Source organism: Oncorhynchus kisutch, linkage group LG2, assembly GCF_002021735.2.
Source record: "Oncorhynchus kisutch isolate 150728-3 linkage group LG2, Okis_V2, whole genome shotgun sequence".
Taxonomy (NCBI): Eukaryota; Metazoa; Chordata; class Actinopteri; order Salmoniformes; family Salmonidae; genus Oncorhynchus; species Oncorhynchus kisutch.
This window is the reverse complement of record NC_034175.2, coordinates 3,692,198-3,699,762: the sequence shown is the minus strand read 5'-3', so window position 1 is coordinate 3,699,762 and position 7,565 is coordinate 3,692,198. Positions and strand designations below refer to the sequence as shown.

At 44.3% G+C, this 7,565-nt stretch overlaps 1 long non-coding RNA gene across 1 annotated transcript; it reads left to right on the top strand.

Moving 5' to 3' along the window:
* Positions 1 to 394: 394 nt before the first annotated feature.
* LOC116376541 (uncharacterized) lies at positions 395 to 3,954 on the top strand. The gene is made up of 2 exons (XR_004211969.1): positions 395 to 622; positions 1,088 to 3,954. It is a non-coding gene; the product is annotated as an uncharacterized LOC116376541 (long non-coding RNA).
* The last annotated feature ends 3,611 nt before the right edge of the window (positions 3,955 to 7,565 follow it).

The following is a 7,565-nucleotide window of genomic DNA, read 5'->3' as shown; positions in this document are numbered from 1 at the left end:
AAATACGTAGTGAAAGGTTGCTCTTTTTAGAATAAGCTTCTCTCTCATTCTCCCTCATCGTTTGGCTCATCATAGGCTAGTTGTTCCACAGACTCTGTCGTTAGATGTGTTTAGTACCAATGGACTAGATGGCTAAAAACACCATCAGTGTCACCAACCATGGAGAGATACAGGGTGAACAGGCTTTTGTTCTAGCCCAGCACTAACATACACTAACTCAATCAGGTCTGGAAGAGCATGTAGTGACAAATCTTAGTCACACACAGGCACACATGCATCCTACATATGCTAGCCCCACCCATATTCCTCACTGGACAGTATTTTTAGCTGAAACCTGATACCTTCAGCAACAGAGAATAAAGGCAACCCTGCAAAACCCCTGCCTTTAACTAGCTCCGTGGACACACACACACTAACCCGTTCTGACATGCAGACATGCACACTGTGACGCAGATACGCAGCAGGACGTTACGTACACATGGGGACACACCCGTCTACAGTCCAGTAAGGAAAATAAAAGAATGAGACGTGTGAGCTGAGGGCTGAAGTTATTCTCCACCAATCTGGAACAGAGTTCCATTACAGAGACACACTGCAGCAGACATTACGGATCCATAACCAGGTAATGTACAACTTAATGTATACCCATATCTCTGTGTGTTAGAGAGGGATACGTGTGTAAATAGTAGTGAGAGAGCTGTGTGTGAGTCAGACTCAAGCCCTTCCTGTGTGTGAATACTTTCCTCAGTGCAGACAGCCTGCCTGACTAATATGGCCAGATTAAATGTGCACGTATAAACAATGGCCTGTTTTGGAACCCTGTTTGATTGTAGATGGGAGGAAGAGAGATCCTGTTCACATTATATATTTCATTTTGATTGAATAACCAATGGGTTGTAGAACAGTTGTAGAAGCTCTGAGTGTTAACGGGGTCAGAGAATGACATGGACCCAGGGATCAGATAGGGACGACCCCATTCAGTTCCAGTGCATATTTAAATCCAGATGGGCATCTGTAAAATAGTTTTTTAATGAGAGGGGGGGGGCTACAAGCCACTTCACTCACTGAGCTATTTGTTTCTCTGCAGCTTCAAGACTTCTAAAGGATGAAGAACCTTAAACTTCTCATCCTCTCTCTCTCCATCTGCCTGTTGCTGGGCAACCTGGGGGTGAGTGGCTACAGTAATGTCAAACCCTGTCAACGGTCCCGATGCAATAACTGCCATGAAAAGTTCCTATACCGGCATGTGCGTCCAAATATCCCGCTAACGACGGACCGCAACGCGTGGGAGAAGTATCTACGTGAACAAAATGACTGCTCAAGACCCACGCAGTCCTTCCTCCATCCCAAAGACCGGGAGAGGGTGGACGCGGTCTGCTCCAGCTCTGGGGGAAAGAGGTACCAGGGGAACCTGTGCATCAGCCAAAGCCCGTTCACATTTCTAACAGTGAGGAGTGAGACTGGGACCTGCGGTGTGTCCAGTGTGCGGGAAGAGACCAAGCATTTGATCCTGGCATGTGAGGTGCTGGAGAACAGGTGTGTGCCGGTCCACTTCGAGGGGAACCGCGAGGGGAGCAAGCCCGACAATAACGCTGCAGGATGTGGCAGCACGGAGAAAGGGAAGGGCTCAAGCTTCAAAGTATCAGGAATGTGGCTGGCATCTTCATTGATACTCATGTTTCTCTCACAACTCCTTTTCTGAACAGTTAATGGGGAGGAGGGGGTGGGGGGCAGATAGTCAAACAATATATCAAAAGGAAGTTTGTTTTAAAGTGTCTGTCCTACACTCTAAAAAGAAAATGTTCCTGGAGTATCCTTTAGGGGTTCTTCAAATGTAATGTGTGGGTAAACCACTATGAATTCTTCAAAGAACCCCTTTTAATGGATCCTCAGAGAAGCTTTTGAAGAACCTTTGGGGTACAACGACCCCTCTCCCATTATTAATAAAGGTAATAACAAAAACAACAATAACACAATATTTTATTGTTCTCAGTGTTTATTATGATTGTAGTGGTAAAAGCAGAATAATAAAATCTAAATATGATGTAAACTCCCAGCAGAGCCCCAAGTCCAGTGGAAGTCCAATGGATGTATATCCTCTGGTGTGTTGATGTCATTGTGTTGATGTTCTCCGTATCCATACCCAGAATGAGGCGTATTTCTGTCTGTAATAATGCCCTTTTGTGGGGAAAACTCATTCTAATTGGCTGGGCCTGGCTCCCCAGTAGGAGGGCCTATGCCCTCCCTGGCCCACCCATGGCTGCGCCCCTGCCCAGTCATGTGAAATCCATAGATTAGGCCTAATTTATTTATTTCAATTGACAGATTTCCTTAATTAACTGTAACTCAGCAAAATGTTTGAAATAGTTGCATGTTGCGTTTATATTTTTGTTCCGTATACTTCCATATATACTTCCATTCATTGGTGAGTAGCCCAAACCGTTCTGAAGCTACAGACAGAAGTTGGCAGATCGGTGGTACCGACTTGCGGGGGTCGTAGAAAACTGAGAACACCATCATGTTGGTGAGAGTCTCATCTTTCCATAGAAGGGTCGTATTAGTGTGTTGACCAAACCGTTCGGACGCTACAGACGTTTTTGTGAGAAGAACGATTTCCGCCATGTCTCATGGTCTGACAAACAGTAGCTTGGTCACCTTCCACCACAGATGCGGAAGGACGCCGTTGGAAGGACGCCATGAGGTGAATTGAGACGCAGCCCATCCAAAAGGCTACATATCTCTAGCTTAAAGCTACAATATGTAACTTTTTGGGCAACCCAAACAAATTCACATAGAAATATGAGTTATGGATCTTATATAGATCAATAACTATATAGATCTCTATAGATCAAGTCTAAGAAGCGGTAGATCTGTTCTATGTGTGCTATTTTCGCGTCTTTTACTTTCAGTTTTGTACACAAGCAATATTTTTGGTTATTGAAAACATATTTCACAGCAGTTTAGGTGGTACTATGATTCTCTACACAATGACTGCTTGTTTTGTCATAAAATTCTAATAGTTTACCTAATTTCAGTTTATCAACCAGGAAATGGCAGAGTGATTTCTTAATAGTACATCTTTAAACAGAGGGATTTTGATGGGGATTTTTTAAATTATTCGAATTAGATTTCAGCGGGGGGCGCAGACATCGACTCTAGGGGGTGTAGACTGCCATGTATTCAGGTCTGGTCCTGGGCTATAACGTTTCCCTCACAACATTTAAAAGACTGCCATGTATTCAGGTCTCGTCCTGGACTATAACGTTTCCCTCACAACATTTAAAAGACTGCCATGTATTCAGGTCTCGTCCTGGACTATAACGTTTCCCTCACAACATTTAAAAGACTGCCATGTATTCAGGTCTCGTCCTGGACTATAACGTTTCCCTCACAACATTTAAAAGACTGCCATGTATTCAGGTCTCGTCCTGGACTATAACGTTTCCCTCACAACATTTAAAAGACTGACATTTATTCAGGTCTCGTCCTGGGCTATAACGTTTCCCTCACAACATTTAAAACTGCCATCTATTCAGGTCTGACCCTGGGTCTGACCCTGGGCTATGATAGCCTGGGTACCTTGTACTCTGTGTCATATGCCAAAGATGTTTAGCAAAAAAAGAGTGGCAAGATGGGGAATGATAACTAAACAGACTGGTACCCGTACCAGACTAGTGCTTTGACGTTTCACACACAACAGTTAAAAGACTGACATGTTTTGTTCTCTCACGACATCTATTCTGAACAGTTGAAAGACTGGTCATTTGTTTTGTCATATGTATGTTATGGACGGTGTTGCCTGTTCCTGTGTGTCAGTCAGGGATCTGTCTATGGCTGTGGGCCCCAGCCTAATGTTGGCGTCAGCATTTCATTACCTTGTACTTCATTTGAAAAAGTGTATTGTATCATGCTGAATATATGCACTATGAATAAAGGTTGATTTGGTAGAATGTTGAAAAGCAGCATCATCAGCCAGAATCGTCAGCCAGCATCATCAGCCAGCACCATAGGCCTTAAAGCAGGGGTTAAACCACATGACCTCATCTGAGAGGTCACACACAAGCAGCACATTCCGAGTTGGCAGGCAAGTACTTTACTATGAGCAATTGAACAGGAATAGAATGTGAAAGAGGAAGTTTGTTTGTGGTTTAGACAATTCTGAACTATTGGGCTATTCAGGGCTCCACTGTGACCCCTTTCCTTGTTCTATAGGCCACTCAGGTCCAGCTTCTCTATCACACATGCACTGTGTGAGGGACGTCTAGAAATATAGGCCAATTGTGGAGCTCACCTGGTGAAACTTGTTCTGCATGCACACACAAACACAGACACACGCATGTACACCAGTGGAGGCTGGTGGGAGGAGCTATAGGAGGGTGGGATCAGTATAATGGCTGGAATGGAATAAATGGAACGGTATCAAAAACATCTAATGTATGGAAACCACACGTTTGACTCTATACCATTTATTCCATTCTAGCCGTTACAATGAGCGCGTCCTCCAATAGCTCCTCCCACCAGCCTCCACTGACGCACACACTATGTAACTGAACTCACATACACGGCTGGTTCCAGGGATAAGCGACATAAACTCACATACACGGCTGGTTCCAGGGATAAGCGACATAAACTCACATACACGGCTGGTTCTAGGGATAAGCAACATAAACTCACATACACGGCTGGTTCTAGGGATAAGCAACATAAACTCACATACACGGCTGGTTCTAGGGATAAGCAACATAAACTCACATACACGGCTGGTTCTAGGCATAAGCAACATAAACGCACATACACGGCTGGTTCCAGAGGGATAAGCAACATAAACTCACATACACTGTTGGTTCTAGGCATAAGCAACATAAACTCACATACACTGTTGGTTCTAGGGATAAGCAACATAAACTCACATACACGGTGTCACGTTCTGACCTTTATTTCCTTTGTTTTGTATTTATTTAGTATGGTCAGGGCGTGAGTTGGGTGGGCAGTCTATGTTTGTTTTTCTATGATTTGGGTATTTCTATGTTTCGGCCTAGTATGGTTCTCAATCAGAGGCAGGTGTCATTAGTTGTCTCTGATTGAGAATCATACTTAGGTAGCCTGGGTTGCACTGTTTGTTTGTGGGTGATTGTCTATGTTGTAGCTTCACGGTCGTCATTTGTTTATTGTTTTGTATGCAGTGTCAGTACTTGCTTTATTAAAGATTTACCATGGACACTTACGACGCCGCATTTTGGTCTGATCCTTCTCGCCTCTCCTCTTCAGATGAAGAGGAGGACGATCGTGACACACGGCTGGTTACAGGGGGATAAGCAACATAAACTCACATACACGGCTGGTTCTAGGCATAAGCAACATAAACGCACATACACGGCTGGTTCCAGAGGGATAAGCAACATAAACTCACATACACGGCTGGTTCTTGGCATAAGCAACAAACTCACATACACTGCTGGTTCTAGGCATAAGCAACATAAACTCACATACACGGCTGGTTCTAGGGATAAGCAACATAAACTCACATACACGGCTGGTTCTTGGCATAAGCAACATAAACTCACATACACGGCTGGTTCTTGGCATAAGCAACATAAACTCACATACACGGCTGGTTCTAGGGATAAGCAACATAAACTCACATACACGGCTGGTTACAGGGGGATAAGCAACATAAACTCACATACACGGCTGGTTCTTGGCATAAGCAACATAAACTCACATACACGGCTGGTTCCAGGGATAAGCAACATAAACTCACATACACGGCTGGTTCTAGGGATAAGCAACATAAACTCACATACACGGCTGGTTCCAGGGATAAGCAACATAAACTCACATACACGGCTGGTTCCAGGGATAAGCAACATAAACTCACATACACGGTTGGTTCCAGGGATAAGCAACATAAACTCACATACACGGCTGGTTCCAGGGATAAGCAACATAAACTCACATACACGGCTGGTTCCAGGGATAAGCAACATAAACTCACATACACGGCTGGTTCTAGGGATAAGCAACATAAACTCACATACACGGCTGGTTCCAGGGATAAGCAACATAAACTCACATACACGACTGGTTCCAGGGATAAGCAACATAAACTCACATACACGGCTGGTTCTAGGGATAAGCAACATAAACTCACATACACGACTGGTTCCAGGGATAAGCAACATAAACTCACATACACGGCTGGTTCTAGGGATAAGCAACATAAACTCACATACACGGCTGGTTCCAGGGATAAGCAACATAAACTCACATACACGGCTGGTTCCAGGGATAAGCAACATAAACTCACATACACGGCTGGTTCCAGGGATAAGCAACATAAACTCACATACACGGCTGGTTCCAGGGATAAGCAACATAAACTCACATACACGGCTGGTTCCAGGGATAAGCAACATAAACTCACATACACGACTGGTTCCAGGGATAAGCAACATAAACTCACATACACGGCTGGTTCTAGGGATAAGCAACATAAACTCACATACACGGCTGGTTCCAGGGATAAGCAACATAAACTCACATACACGGCTGGTTCCAGGGATAAGCAACATAAACTCACATACACGGCTGGTTCCAGGGATAAGCAACATAAACTCACATACACGGCTGGTTCCAGGGATAAGCAACATAAACTCACATACACGGCTGGTTCCAGGGATAAGCAACATAAACTCACATACACGGCTGGTTCCAGGGATAAGCAACATAAACTCACATACACGGCTGGTTCCAGGGATAAGCAACATAAACTCACATACACGGCTGGTTCCAGGGATAAGCAACATAAACTCACATACACGGCTGGTTCCAGGGATAAGCAACATAAACTCACATACACGGCTGGTTCCAGGGATAAGCAACATAAACTCACATACACGGCTGGTTCTAGGGATAAGCAACATAAACTCACATACACGGCTGGTTCTAGGGATAAGCAACATAAACTCACATACACGGCTGGTTCCAGGGATAAGCAACATAAACTCACATACACGGCTGGTTCTAGGGATAAGCAACATAAACTCACATACACGGCTGGTTACAGGGGGATAAGCAACATAAACTCACATACACGGCTGGTTCTAGGGATAAGCAACATAAACTCACATACACGGCTGGTTACAGGGGGATAAGCAACATAAACTCACATACACGGCTGGTTCTAGGGATAAGCAACATAAACTCACATACACGGCTGGTTCTAGGGATAAGCAACATAAACTCACATACACGGCTGGTTCTAGGGATAAGCAACATAAACTCACATACACGGCTGGTTCTAGGGATAAGCAACATAAACTCACATACACGGCTGGTTCCAGGGATAAGCAACATAAACTCACATACACGGCTGGTTCTAGGGATAAGCAACATAAACTCACATACACGGCTGGTTCTAGGGATAAGCAACATAAACTCACATACACGGCTGGTTCCAGGGATAAGCAACATAAACTCACATACACGGCTGGTTCCAGGGATAAGCAACATAAACTCACATACACGGCTGGTTCCAGGGATAAGCAACATAAACTCACATACAC